At 48.5% G+C, this 15,519-nt stretch overlaps 1 pseudogene; it reads left to right on the top strand.

Annotated features, from left to right (window-relative positions):
• Positions 10,972–11,355, top strand: Gm19969 (predicted gene, 19969; annotated as a pseudogene).

Below are 15,519 nucleotides of genomic sequence, written 5' to 3'. Positions count from 1 at the left end.
TACCCACTGAGCCATCTCACCAGCCCCTGGGTAACTCTTTCCAATTGTCATAGTACTCCTGGGACTCACAGAGCAGCCGTGACTCTATATGCACATATTCAAGAGGACTGAGGTTGCAGAACCTCTGCTGACACTTGACACAACTGGCCCAGAGCATCTCTCCCAATCCCCACCCAGGGAGACATTTCTTCTTCCTCTCACACTTCTCCCTGAACTCAGCCTCTTCACTCTGGAGATAATCTAAAGGTTTAAAATCCTGTGCATGTGTGCACATCCACGTGTGGATGCGTGTACATGAGCACAGGCCCCTGAAGAGGCCAGAAGAGAGTGCACATCCCCCAAGAGCTGGGACTATAGGTAGTTATGAGTCACCTGATTTGGATTCTGGGGATTCAAACTCAGGTCCCTTGCAAGAGCAGAATGCTCTCTTAATAACTGGGCCAACTCTCTTGCTCTCTGGAGGTCATCTAAATCTCGGGTAAACCTTCCCAAGGAAGATTTTGGGGACCCATCCATGGTAGATAAACTGGGATGTGTTCATTTTTGCCAATGAAAACTTGAATTTGTGACAGAACTGAGCTGATTGCTGCCACCAAACCAGAACACAGTCTCAGCTGAGAGGGGAAGAGCTGGGCAACCAGGGGTTGCCAGCTGTGCCATCAGGGAAGGAAGTTCGGTCCGGCTACGGATAGATGGGTTAGTCTGGCCTTCCTCCCACTTCACCCAAGAAGAGGGGTCAGAGCCAACAGTCACACAATTGTGACCCTGGCAAGGAAGACACAGGAAAAGGGCGGGAAGACGGAGCACCGATCTGGTACTGATACCCTGGTGGGAGCAGACTGTGAGGGAACGCAGGGGAAAGGACTGCCCAGCAGTGACAGTCCTGTTTGCTTTCTCCTAATTAATGTGGTTTCCTTACAACCCCCCTGCCAATTCCCAGCTGGTCGACTCAACCATAACAACACGTGGCCTGCCCGGCCCAGGCCAGGAACTGAGATTGGCGCCTCCCAAGGAGGGTCTAGTTTCACCCTCAGCCGGGCTGCCCTTCCGTTCACTGGTTTTGTGCAGGGGAGGGACAGGACTGCACCTCAAGCTGTGGAGACAGCTGGACTGGGGGAACAGCCAGGACCTGGCTGCCACGGGCTCGCCTGGCTGCATGTTCCCACGGCCCTTCATAGAGGCCAGCGGCCTCCTGATGGAGCTGCAGCCTCTCAATCAAGTGCTAGTGTGGAGAACTCATTCAAAGAGCCCTTACTTGGTCGCGCACAACAGCGATGACGAGAGGGGACACATACAAAAGGAGGAGGACTAATGGACCTCTCTTTGTCCAGACAAAATGTACGAGTGTGTTTGTCCCTCTAGGGATCTGGAAACGGCTAGGTTCTGTCTAGAGTCCTGGTGACATCACCCTCTTCTCCTGAGGGTTTCTGTTGCTTCCTTCTTTGGACTGCTCTGACTCTTTTGGAAACATTATTTTCATCCATTCTCCCATCTTCTTCAGTGGGCATCCAGCAAGCAGGTACTATATGCTGTCTGTGGAGTTGACACTTTTTTCTGATTTAAAATTTTTTAAATTAATTATTTTTTATTTAATTAAAAAATTTTTTTTGAGACAGAATTTCTCTAAGTAGGTCTGGCTGTCCTGGAACTTTCTATGTAGGCATGTAGTTCAGGCTAGCCTCAAACTCAGAGAGATCTTCCTGCCTCTGCCTCCCAAGGGCTGGGATTAAAAGGATGAGCCACCACACCTAGATGCTAATTAATTAATTAATTACTTTTGAGACCTTGTCTCAGGAACCCAGATTACCTCAACTTAGTAGCTGAGGATAAGTTTGAATTTTCGATCCTTCTGCCTCCAACTCACGCGTCTGGGCTTGGAGGTCTGTGCCAGCCACCATATCTGTTACTTTAAGCTTTAGGGGCTAACATTTTCTTTTGAGATGAGGTCTCCTCTGCCTCAGGCTGGTCTCAGTCTTGCTATCATCCACCCAGTCTTAGCCTCCTGCGTGCAGAAGTTACAGGTGTGTGCTTAATGGTTTGTTGTTGTTGTTACCGTGAAATCGGACAAGATCCATGCAGCTCAAACACACTGTCTGATGGGTTCTTTAAAAAGTGAAAAGGGCTAATTTCTGTGCTAGGATATTCGGCTCCGCTGCCCCAACAAGGAAAACAAGCACAGACACTTGGAAGCAGTGAGCTGCAACCCCAGGCCGTGTGTTTCTTGTTGCCTTGGCAATTATCAAAAGCAATCTAGGTTGGGAGGCAGTGGATGGTGGATCTCTGAGAGTTCAATGCTAGCCTGGGAGAGAGAGAGAGAGAGAGAGAGAGAGAGAGAGAGAGAGAGAGAGAGAGAGAGATTAATGTTTATGCTTAGCTCATTTCTCTTTTCTTTATTGAGTTGAGAACCCCAGCCCAAGAGATGGCCCCACCTACCTTCAGTGTGTGGGTCTTCCCAATTAAAATTTCTCTAGAAATGCCCTCATAAATATGTCCAGAGATGCATCTCCAAGGTGTTTTTTGTTTTTTTGTTTTTTGTTTTTTTAAATCTAATCACATTGACAATGAAGATTGGTCATCACAGGGACACTCAAAAATCCCTAAAGCTTTGGGGAAAGCCAGGCTGGAGGCCCCATCCAAGGTGGCTTGCCCAAGCGAAGGAGGTCAATAGTGAGTGGCCTTTGAGAGTTTTCTCATGCAGGGCCAGAATCCAAGCCCAGTGAGAGGCTTATCCTGCGGTTAGAGACAATGAGGACAGCTCAGCTCAGCTCCCTTGAAGTCTAAACAAGTCTGTGCTGGATATGTCTTCAACTCCCTGGATGCTCTTTCTGAAAAGGCCACGTCCCTTGCAGGCCGAATGAGTCGTCACATTCTTCTCTCCTGTTACCCAGATGGAATTCTTTTCTTCTAGATTTACTTTCTGTGCACGTGCATGCATGTGGTGTCTGAAGAGGCCAGAAGAGGGCTTTGGATCCCCTGGAGCTGGAGTTACAGGCTGCCTAATACGCGTGCTGAGAGCTAACCCTGGGTCCTCTTCCATGCTGGGCCTTCTCTCTGGCATCTGAGGTCCCCTTCCCCTGACCCATGCATTTCTTCAAAGAATTATTTTATTTAATTTTGATTTATATTTATGCTCTGTGAACATGTGCTTGACTGTCAATACATGCCTGGTCAGAAGAGGGTATTGGATCTCCTGAAATGAGTTATGGATGCTCGTGAGCCATCTTGTGGGTGCTGGGACTAGAACCTGGGTCCTCTGGAAGAGTAAAAAACAAAGGCTCTCAGCCCCTGAGCCGTTTCTGCATCCCTCCCCCCCCCCCCCCACTGTAGTTCCTGTATAAGGAAAAAGGCTCTATCTGACATCTGACGGCATTTAGAATTAATGGTCGCCCTTCCCTGAATCGGTCCGACATGGCTCACCAGGCAGATGCTGTCTCTTGTATGCACAAGGAGAAATACACAACAACTGAAGAGCTGAAAATCAGCCTCTGTCCTAACCAGCTGGTAACATGAGGCAGATGCGCCTGACCTCCGGGCCTGTTCCTCCGTCTGTAAAGAGCCCCATCTGGTTCTAGTCAGGTTCTGTTACCGCTTCATGTCTTTGCAGCCTGGGATGACAGGGTCAGCATATTCTGCATGCAGGAGCTGGATAGCGAGGCTTAGTTCCCAGAGCTTCGGGGGCTGACTTCATATTGGACAAGCACATGAAACTGGCAGGCTTGAGAGCTCTAGAGTTGCCCCTGAGCAGCTGGACCAGTCTAGGCCAGTCCATTAGCCTTGCTGAGCCTCAGTCTCTGTTCCTGCAAGATATGCTGTCCCGGGAGTTACCTGCTAGGACGGATGTGAACGAGCCCTCTGGTGACAGATGTGATGGAAGCTCTGCTGAGAGGCCTGGTCTGAATCTCAAGGGACCATAGTCCTCACCATTCCTGGGGCAGTGGGTTACTGTGGGCCTCATCGGAAATCTAGGGCATATAGGTTAGGGATGAGCATCCAGGAGCTGGAGAGACTGTCTTAGGAGCCTGCTGGTGAATGCTACTGTTTCTAAGAACCTCAGGGCTCTTGGAAGGCCTGACAGGAGACACAGGTCTCACAGTAGTGGGAAGAGGGAGGAGACTGAGGAGGCCCAGGGAGTTCTGTGGCTGAGGTATGTGCTTTCACATTTCTGTCTGCCCATGGGATCTGGGGCTTAACCTCAGACCGCCGTGGATACCAGTAACACCATCTTCAGAGAAAAATGCTCAGTACTGGTTGTCTCCAATTTTATGATCTGGTCACCAGGGAACCAAAGTATGACATCCTTCTTTTGTGCTTTCGCCACTGTGCAGGGATAGGCACAGAGAGGACAGACTAGGATCTGGGGGACAGTGCCCTCACCTCCTAAGGTCACTGCAAAAGCCAGTATAACCTGGGGAGATGGGTTTTGGTGGGGAATGGGAGGGGTAACAGTGGGAATGTGGGTATTGTGGGCAGCTGCTGAATGACCAGGACCAAGATAGGGCCAGTCGCAACCCTGAGCTGCCCTTCCTGTCTGTGGAAATGGGGTAGGCTGTGAAAGTCAAGGTATTAATATTTTTAAGCTTCTTTTTATGTATATGCATATAGCTGGAGCTACAGACAGCTGTCAGACACCATGTGGGCGCTGGAACCCAGGTCTTCTGCCACGGCAGCACGGGGTCTAACTAATGTGCCACCTTGCCAATCTCCAAGGACATTAATGGTAAATAATAATAAGTAATAATAACAAAACTAGGGTTTTGTCTGGGATGCAATATGTGTGTGTGTGTGTGTGTGTGTGTGTGTGTGTGTGTGTCTGGGATGTGGTGTGTATGTGTGTATGTGTGTATGTGTTTGTGTCTGGGATGTGGTGTGTATGTGTTTGTGTCTGGGATGTGGTGTGTGTGTGTTTGTGTCTGGGATGTGGTGTGTGTGTGTTTGTGTCTGGGAAGTGGTGTGTGTGTGTGTGTCTTAGTCTGGGATGTGATTGTGTGTATCTGTGTGGTTTTGTCTGGGGTGTGATGTGTGTGTGGTTGTGTCTGGGATGTGGTGTGTATGTGTGTGTTTGTGTCTGGGATGTGGTGTGTGTGTTTGTGTCTTGGTCTGGGATGTGATTGTGTGTATCTGTGTGGTTTTGTCTGGGATGTGATGTGTGTGTGGTTGTGTCTGGGATGTGCTGTGTGTATGTGTGGTTGTGTCTGGGATGTGGTGTGTATGTGTGTGTGTGTGTGTGTGTGTTTGTGTCTGGGATGTGGTGTGTGTGTGTTTGTGTCTGGGATGTGGTGTGTGTGTGTTTGTGTCTGGGATGTGGTGTATATGTGTGTGTGTGTTTGTGTCTGGGATGTGGTGTGTGTGTGTTTGTGTCTGGGATGTGGTGTATATGTGTGTGTGTGTGTTTGTGTCTGGGATGTGGTGTGTGTGTGTTTGTGTCTGGGAAGTGGTGTGTGTGTGTCTTGGTCTGGGATGTGATTGTGTGTATCTGTGTGGTTTTGTCTGGGATGTAATGTGTGTGTGGTTGTGTCTGGGATGTAAGTGTGTGTGTGTTTGTGTCTGGGATGTGCTATGTGTGTGTGTGTACATGAGGGGGAGAACAGGCTAATAAAACTGTCATAACTCCATGTTTGGAAGGATGCCACCTTTCCCTTCTCTTCAGTCTCTTCTTTGACTCCAGGACAGTTTTCATTACTAAGAGCTGACAGTCATGGACATGGGAACCCAGGGGAGGAAGTGGAGTCCACCCTTCTCTGCTCGCTCTTCCTGGGGCATCGGGAGACTGCTGCCAGGACAAGGGAGATGGGGATTACTTCTTGTCCCCCTTTCTGCCCAACTGGCCTTTCAAAGGGCCCTATGCCCTACCCTGTTCCTCTGGGAAACTGTAGGCTTGCCTAGAGGCGGCGGGTACGGGCGGACGGGGTGATCCTCAGGAGGCTATTCCACTCATTGCTTCCAGGGCCCATGGGTTCCTGGATCTCTATGAAATTTGAGGCACAGGGGCATGTTAAATGCCTCACTGAAGGTCTGTGTCTATGTATGCCTTCTGTCTCAGCTTCCCCACACTCTGAGAGCAGATGGCCCCTGGTAGAAACTCACCTTTCAACAGCAGCAGGGATAATAGGAAAGGGCAGGTAGAGAGGTCCCTCTTTCTGAGATGACACCCACTCTCAACTCCACAGAGGGAAAGCAACTCGCCTACAAAGAGACAGAACGTGAGCAGGAGATGCAGTTTAGTTTTTAGGGTACTTGCCGAGCATGCACAAAACCCCTGAGTTCAATCCCAATACCAAGTTAAAAACAACGGCAGCAGGGAACCAAGACCACGCACAGTAACACATGCTTGCAATCCCAGCACTCAGGAAGGACGTGGAGGCAGGGAAGCTCCAAGTTATCTCCTGCAGTGTAACTCAGACGTTAGCAATGGGTACACGAGATCCTTTGCGAACACCAGCATCAGGAACCTGGTAAGTTCAAGACCGGCTCCTGGTCTATAAGTGACCCGACTCTAGGAACAGGGAGGTTGAGCTTGCTCTAGGGTTGCGAAGTAGGTGCTAGCTGGGTTCTAGTCCATACGCAAGAAGCTTCTGAGGTCAGAGCACTCCAGGTTGTCCTACATGTGGTCCCTTGCTGAGACTCCACAGACCCAGGGAGCTCATGTGGGAAAGGAGGGCTACAGAGGCCCAGATGGGGAATCAGGGAGGGAGGAAAGGGCTTGGCGACAGAGGGAGCTGGAAAAGGGACAAAGTGTTTCCTCTCTCCAGCCTCCTGGTCAGCCTGGCCCGCTGGACTCAGTCATCTAGGATAACGAGCCATATTTGATTGACTTTCTTCCAGCCTTTCTGGGTAAACAAGGCTTTCCCTTCCTTTGAAGGAAGTGACGGGCGGCCCAGGTTTCTGATGCACCATTCCCCTGGGCCTGGCCGGTCCCCACTCCCTGGTGGTCACTCTCCTCCTCGGTGCCCTGGAAGCACATGGTTAGGCTGCCTCAGCCTCAGTTCCTACTAACATTTACATTGTCCTGCGTCTCCTGCTCATCCACTGCCCTCCCTGTAATGTCCTCACCCTGAAGCCTACACACCGTGTAAATATTTAAACCCATCTATGACTTCCTGTTTATTATCAGTGTAAATCCTGAGTTCATTCAGTCTGCATCTCTCTGCCTGTATCTGCTTTCCAGGCCCACAGGCGAGGGCTTGTACCCACCCTTCTCTGGGAACGTGTCCTTACTCAGGGTCAGCTTCGGGACTAATTTTAGATTTTTTTTTAGTACCAATGTTTTATTGGTGTGATAACACACACACACACACACACACACACACACACACAATTTTCCACCTGAAACTTTTTTGTTTGATTTTCTTTTTCTCTCTCTCTTCCTCTCTCTCTCTCTCTCTTTCTTTCTTTCTTTCTTTCTTTCTTTCTTTCTTTCTTTCTTTCTTTCTTTCTTTCTTTCTTTCTTTCTTCCTTCCTTCCTCCCTCTCTCTCTTCCCCTTCCTTCTTTCCTTCCTTTCTTTTTTCTTTTCTTCCTTCTTTCCTTCTCCCTTCTTTTCTCTCCCTCCCTTTCTCTTCCTCTCTCTCTTCTCTCTCTCTCTCTCTCTCTCTCTCTCTCTCTCTCTCTCTCTCTCTCTCTCCCCCTCTTTCAGACAGTTTCTTACTATGTAGCTCAGGCTGTCCTGGAACTCACTATGTAGACCAGGCTGGCCTCCAACTCAGAGATCCACATGCCTTTCTGCCTCCTGAGTGCTGGGCTTAAAGTCAGACACCACCAAACTTGGACGGTTTAACTTTGCTTGAGATAGAGTCCCATGTGACCAAGGCTGGCTTTAAATTTGATATGTAACTGAGAATGACCCTGACTTTCTTATACTTTTCCTGCCTTCTCAATTCTGAACTATTTTGAAGTGTATCGTTTCAGAAGTGTTTAATTTGTTCACATATTTTTTTGCAACCACCATTACACTCTGTCTTTCAAACTTTCATCCCATAGAAGTGGGACTCTGTACTCACTAAATAGCAAGTCCCTGTCCCCTTCAACTCCTTTGTCTTGACCAACATTCAGCTCTCTGTTTCTATGAAATTGACTATTCTAGGTATGCAGAGAAATGGGGTTATGTGATGCTTGTCCTTTTGTGACTGGCTAATTTCACCTAGTGTAATGTCCTCAAGGTCCATCAAATTTGTAATTTGTGCCACAACCAAGCTGGTTGTGGTGATGAGGCTTGTAATCCCAGCTTGTGGAAAGCTGAGGCAGGAGGATTGCTATGAGTTCAAGGCCAGTCTGGGCTACATAGCAGAACCTTGTCTCAAAAACTAAGCAAAAGTAAGTAAGTAAGTAAGTAAATAAATAAATAAATAAATACATAATAATAATTTTTCTTCTTCTCCTTCTCCTCCTCTTCCTCCTCCTCCTCCTCTTCTTCTAATGAAACAGAGTTAGCGAGTAGTAAAAATAGAAGAAAAAAATCACTAAGGAAAAGAATAAGGCACACTGAAGTGTGCGGTGTGGGCTTGTGACTTGCTGGGTTTCCTATTAGGCCTGAAGAATATTCTACTGCATGAAGGGACTAAGCTTGCTGATAGATGCTTGGACTCCAACCTTTATTATTCATTTTTGTTTGTTTGTTTTTAGAGACAGGCTCTCTCTGGGTAGCCCTGGTTGTCCTGGAACTTGCTCTGTAGACCAGGTTAGCATTGAACTGAGAGATCTGCCAGCTTCTGCCTCCTGAGTGCTGGGTAAGGGGTTTACCACTAAGCTTGGTGCCCTGCATTCAATCTCTGTGACCCATACATGGAAGGGGACAGCCACTTCTCACAAACTGTCTTCTGACTTCCACACGTGTGCTGTGATGCACCATTATGTACTTTAAAAATGCTCCCCGATTCTGTGAGTGACCAGCATTGAGGAACACGGGGTTAGGAGGCAGGAAGAAGATGGACAAAGTGTGGATGCTGGATTAGCCTCTTTGTGGGCCCCTCCCATTCCCCTCCAGGGTGACGCCCTGGATCAATGAGCCGAAGCCTCTGAGACGCCTTCCTCCTCTTCTTCCAGGGGTTCTGATTGTGTGCGTCCTGCAGGATCCTGGATGGACCTTGTGAGTGTGGTCAGCCCTCTGGAGGAAAACAACTTGCTGACAGCCTCAGGCTGCTGGATTTCCACTGCCTCTCTATAGGGTAAGGCAGGTGAGGTGAAGGGGCAAAAGTGAGCCCCTTCAGAAGGTGGGGAGAGAACTGGGGTCCCAACAGGGCTGGGTCAGGGAAGCCATAGCCCATGCCTGTCTTAATACTTCTGCCTGTGGCTGTAGCACCTTTGGTGGCGTTCCACCCCAAGATTCACCTGTTGGGTCCCCAGGTTCCCTGGGAGCCAGCTAGTCACGGGTCTAGACATGGAGAACTTCCAGATGGGATGCTATCCGAAGGCATCCAGCTTGCCAGCTGCTAGCATGGAGACACGAGATAAAAGGGCTCCAGCAGCCCGTCCTGGGGACCTCCCTCTGAGCCAGCTTTGAGCTTAGCACAGTAGGCTCCATGTGGGACTAGGGATCTGAGATCTGTGAGGAAAGTTCCACAGCACGTGGAGGATGGCTGGTGGGCACACGGCAGGAGGAGGCCTGCCCTTGGGCTATAGGGCTGCTGGATCCTTGCTCCGGGTGACTTTGAACAGTCATTTCTCTCTGGGCTTTGATATCTCCAGCTGTATTAATAAAGAGCTTGGCCTAGATCGCTGACTCTGACAATCAGCTGCAAACTGGAATTATCGGGGATGGGGAGTGGGGAAGGCTTTTAAAACTCCTGTTGTCCGTATTTCAAGAAATGACGATTTAACTGGTGTAAATTGCAGACAGAGTATCAGAACTTTAGAAGACCCTTAAGGAATTCTGATTCATGGCTGTGCTAGAGACCCGCTGTTCCAGACCACAGCTTCCTAGCACGGTCACACAGCAGACTGTGAGAGTTTAGAACACAGCCCTGTCAGTATCAGACACCAGAGAGAGGGCTCCAGCCGCCTACCTATCTACCCAAAGGGCTGGGGAAATCAGGGTCTTGGACTAGCAAAGCAACTTGTGTGGGCCTTCCACCTGTCTTCTAACTGAGGTTTATGGTGACAATTTATATGTAGGTTGTTATCTTAGGAAGGCATTTTCTCTAGACTATTTGTGTGTGTGTGCAAGTGTGTGTGCTCATCCGTGCACATGCATGTGTGTGTATGTGTGTGTGTGTGTGTGTGTGTGTGTGCATATGTATGGAGTCCAGCAGTCTACCTTGTTATGTAGCCTTGGCTATCCTGAAACTCATTTTATAGACCAGGCTAGCCTCGAACTGAGAGAGAGAGAGAGAGAGGGAGAGAGAGAGAGAGAGAGAGAGAGAGAGAAAGAGAGAGAGAGAAAGAGAGAGAGAGAAAGAGAGAGAGAGAGAGCTTTCTGCCTCTGCCTCTCGAGTGCTGAGATTAAAAGCATGCTTCCTGATTCTAACCTCTATCCTCAGTGGCTGTGCTGGGTTGCACACCCTGAAGTATCTCAGATGTACACTCCTGCTGGCTGGGCTGTCAACTCCAGTGACAGTCCTCAGGTAGTAAAGACCTTGGTAGGTGATCTTGCCTGGCGACATGCTTGCAAGCAGGTCTGAGATCATTGTCTTCACCTCAAAAGATCTCCGAGGATGGGAAAGCCGTGAGATCAGTTTCTCACTTTCCACCACAGGCCCTGGCTGGGCGGTGGCCCTGACTGCTTGTGTGCAGTGCAGCCTCTCTGGGTAGCAATGGGCTTTATACATTGTCTGTATATGAGCCATATGTAGTTGGATTGCCATGTAGAGCCATATGTAGTTGAATACTGCCTGGATTTACACAAAGTGCAAAGCCTGGTCCTATCGACTTGCTGTGTGGTATAAGGTGACTTTCTGTAATGGTTTGTATATGTTCAGCCCAGGGAGTAGCACTATTAAAAGGTGTGTCCCTGTTGGAGTAGGTGTGTCACTGTGGATGTGGTACACAGAGAAGGGACGCTTCTTCAAGCCATGGAGGCACTCACAATGGACACCCAGCAAGATGTCCAACCACCAGAGCAGTAGCTGACAATAGATATTTGTGGAGAGTGTCACATTGAGAATGAAATAAAATCCAGAGATCCAATCAGATGCAGAGAATGTGGATACAGAATAATGTACAAGAAAGGGACTAGAAGATTGGTGGGTTTTGATGCTTGATGAAATGGGGGAGTATCTTTATTCACGCATTTGCCTCATTGATGTTTCTCTTTAATGTATAGCGTTTAACTCAGTTTACTTAATGACTGCAACTGCATGCCTATGATTTCATTTTGGAAATGCAATTGTATTTTAATACTTTGTATAACAGAAATTTTGGTTAAAAAAAAAAGAAAAAAGAAAGAAAAAGAAAAAGACCTCATCCTAGCTGCGTTGGAAGCCAGTATTCTCCTAGCAGCCTTCAGATGAAGATGTAGAACTCTCAGCTCCTCCTGCACCATGCCTGCCTGGATGCTGTCATGCCCTCACCTTGGTGATAATGGACTGAACCTCTGAACCTGTAATCCAGCCCCAATTAAATGTTGTCCTTATAAGAGTTGCCTTGGTCATGGTGTCTGTTCACAGCAGTAAAGCCTAACTAAGACACTCCCTTAGTCATTCTGGGTCTCAGTTTCCTCATCTGTTCAGCAGGGGTCTGGTGGAGTTGCTAATGCACAACAAACTCTTGGAGAAATGCCTGGGGTGAGACCATACTCTCAGTAAGTGTGGCTGCTGCTATTGTGCTTCTGATGGGCGCCTGCGGAGCCCACGGTCCCTTTGGCTTGTCCCCTCATGCCCATACACTTGTGTCCCCACTGGCTCAATCTGGTACTCACATGCTGGGGTGGGACTGGTTGCTCTATGCTGTGCTAGGTGTCGAAGGGGACAGATAGAGTAAGTTGGAGCCCTGCTTCAGGGATGCTGGATTCCCCTGGGATGGGGGACAGGAGCACAGGGTGCAAGAGTAAAATTACGTTCTGCTCTGGAGACCTCACAGTCCTGACATGGAGAAATAAAGTGCCACTGTTAGTCCTTACTTTTCTAGCTATTGTGATAAAAATCTTGGCCAAAAGCCACTTATGGAGGAAGAATTGATTTTGGCTCTCAGTTCAGGAACAGAACCCATTGTAGCAGGGAAGGCGCAGCAGCAGGAGTGAGAGACAGCTGGTGGCAAAGTGCCTGCTATCGGAAGCAGAGAGCAACGAAGCTGACGCTCAGCTTCCTCTTGTTATTTAATCAAGGATAGGAGATACACAGGTACACATGCAGGTGCTAGGATATACACAGGTGTGCGTGCAGGTGCTAGGATATACACAGGTGTGAGTGCAGGTGCTGGATATACACAGGTGTGAGTACAGGTTCTAAATATACACAGGTGCAAGAGCAGGTGCTAGGCTATATACAGGTGCAAGTGCAGGTGCTAGGATATACACAGATGTGAATGCAGGTGCCCTCAGGACTAGATGAGGGGTCAGCTCACAGATGATTGTGAGCCACCTGAGGTAGATGCTGGGATCCACATTCACAAGAGTACTTTGAGCTCTATACCACCAACCTCTCTCTCAACTTCCATAGAAGCTGCTGCTGTTCCCCACACCAGCCACCTCTGGGAAGTAATTGCTCTGTGGGGAAATCAGAGCTATGGGCCTGTTAGCTGAACTCAGCTTTGTCAGGCTTCGAAAAGCCGCAAGAAAGAAAGGACGTTTTGTATAGAATGGAGGATGGAGGCCCAGGCCTGCAATCCCAGCGCTCAGGACACTGAGGAAGGGGGATTGTGAATTTGATCTCTCTAAATTCCAGAGTTTAGAAGATCTGGATTACAGAATGTAATCTTTTTTTTAAAAAAGAAGTACAATTTGCTTAATATTAGATGTGAGGAAATTAACATTTCTGAAAGGGTTTGGGTGGGTTCCTTGAAAGACAATGAGAAAGGCCCAATAAGGAAGTCTCCAGGCAGAATTAAATCTCATTTTGATGTATCAAAAATACTGCTTATGGGGCTGGAGAGATGGCTCAGCAGTTAAAAGCATTGACTGGGGCTAGAGTGATGACTCAGAGTTTTAGAGCACTGACTGCTGTTCCAGAGGTCCCGAGTTCAATTCCCAGCAACCACATGGTGGCTCACAACCATCTGTAATGGAATCCGATGCCCTCTTCTGGTGTGTCTAAAGACAGCTACAGTGTAACCATATACATAAAATAGATACTAAAAAGATACTGTTTATTCTACTAGATACTGTATTTCCATGCCTTATCATGATAAACCTGAGGGGGTATAAGCAATGAGAAGCCTCTCTCTATACTTGTCCCCAGATGCTAAGGTGACCTCTGGTTTCATATGTCTTCCCCACCCCCACCCCTTGGGTTCTTTGGGTGACCTGTCAGTCACCATGGCCCTCGCACTGCCTTCTGCTTCTTCAGGCTTTGCATGGCTTTGAATCCCTTGTGAGCGGAGCATCTCGTGAGTGGCCAGGCTCTTTTGGTGCTTTTTCTACAGCTGCACAGCATTCCACGGCTCTGTTTACTCAGACTCCTGCTGCCTCACCTTGATGTTGAAGTTGCTTCCTGCTCCGTGCTGTGGTTTCCCACCGTCCGCTGGAGTCTTCGAGAAAGTCTGCGATGCAGATGTGGGTGGAAGAGCAGATCGCTGCGGGGTAGAGGGCTTCTGAGAGGAAAGGCTTGGCAGAACCCCTGGCCTCGTCCTTGAAGATGCGGGAGGCCTCTGCTTTCTATGGTGCGTACAGTGCATAGGTGGTCAAGTCAGTCCAATTCCAAAGACATACCCGGAATTTGAAATGCCCGGGTTATTTAAATAATGGCAACATATTGTACACACTTAGATGTTTGGATCAATGTGTCAACACAGACAGAACCCCAGGGTCACAGAATGTCCCAGCAGGAAAGGATTTTATAATCTGTTAACCTACTTAATCAATCACACACCTTTGTGGGTTCCTCTTTAAATTTTTTTCCTTTATTATATTTTAACTTAATTTAGTCTCTCTCTCTCTCTCTCTCTCTCTCTCTCTCTCTCTCTCTCTCTCTCTCTCTCTTGATCTGTGTCACATGTGCAAGTGGAGGTCAGAAGGTTCTCTTCTTCCATCACGTGGGTCCTGGGGATTGAACTCAGGCCATCAGCCTTGGCAGCAGACACTTTGGCCTGGTGAGCTTCCCTATTTTGATGAAGAGACTGAGAAACAATGAACATGTATAATGTACTTTAAGTTCACACAGCTAGGACTCCAGAGTGTCAGGAGCCTGGGCCATTAGCATCTGCAATCTGTATCTACCTTGGAGGAGGCTGGGGCCAAATGGAAACACATTCAGACCCTTAGTGGCAGAGCCAGATCTAGAATCCTGGACCCCTTCAGATCCTCCTAGAACACTGCCTCAGTTTAGTCCATGACCCCTGAGAGAGCAGGAGGATGCAGGGCTATGGCTTATGGGGACAAATAGTTCTGCATGGTCCTGAGGTCTGTGGGTACTGCAATCTGAAGATCCCTGACTCAGGAATGGTCCCTTGATTTTTTTTTTCTCTTTTGAGACAGGCTAGGTTGTTGTTGTTTTCTTTTGAGACAGACTGGTCTCAAACTCTCTAGGTCATTGAAGTCGACCTGGGCTTTCTAATTCTCCTGGCTCTAGCTACCATGTTGGGATCACAGATATATGTTCTAGTGCTTCAAAGAGACACCATTACTCGGCAACTCTTACAAAGGAAAACATTTCATTGGGGGCTGGCTTACAGTTTCAGAGGTTCAGTCCATTACCAACAAGGAGGAAAGCATGGCGGCATGGTGCTGGAGAAGGAGCTGAGAGGTCTACATCTTGATCTGCAGGCAGCAGATAGAGACTGTCCCACTGGGCGTGGTTTGAGCATATATGAGACTACCCCCACAGTGACACACTTCCTCCAACAAGGTAACATCTACTCCAACAAGGCCCCACCTCCTAATAGTGCCACTCCCTATGGACCAAGCCTTCAAACACATGGGGCCATGGGGGGCTGTTCTTATTCTGACCACCACAGCCAGCGTGCTTGTTTATACAGTGCCGGGGATCGAACCCAGCGCTTCCTGTATGCTGGACAAGCACTCTACCGATTGAGCCACACCCTCAGCCCTTTCCCTGACTATTGCTACCTTGCTTTAGCCACATTTCCCTTTACTCCTGTGCCCACGAGCTCTCTCTGCCCACCGTTCATGGTAGCATCATATTATACGAGCAGGGCCACAGCTTCTAGGAGGTGAGGACAACTTTTACTCAAGATAGCATCCATTCCCAGGATGCGCAGCCATCAGTGTTATTAGCTTCCCAGTGGGCTCCTCCCAGCCCCCCACCCCCTTGACAGCACCCATCCTAATCAGGCACAGGTCTCCCCGTACTGAGGAGCAGCCTCCTCTGACCCCGCTCTGTACTCTGGCCACTGTGCAATCCCTTCCCCTCCTTCCATATCTAAACCACTTGAACCAACACTTAACATTTGCTGCCTTCACATTCTCAGATTCAACT

The sequence above is a fragment of the Mus musculus genome, chromosome 17 (assembly GCF_000001635.26).
Source record: "Mus musculus strain C57BL/6J chromosome 17, GRCm38.p6 C57BL/6J".
Classification (NCBI taxonomy): Eukaryota; Metazoa; Chordata; class Mammalia; order Rodentia; family Muridae; genus Mus; species Mus musculus.
This window is presented reverse-complemented; position numbering and strand designations above follow the sequence as displayed.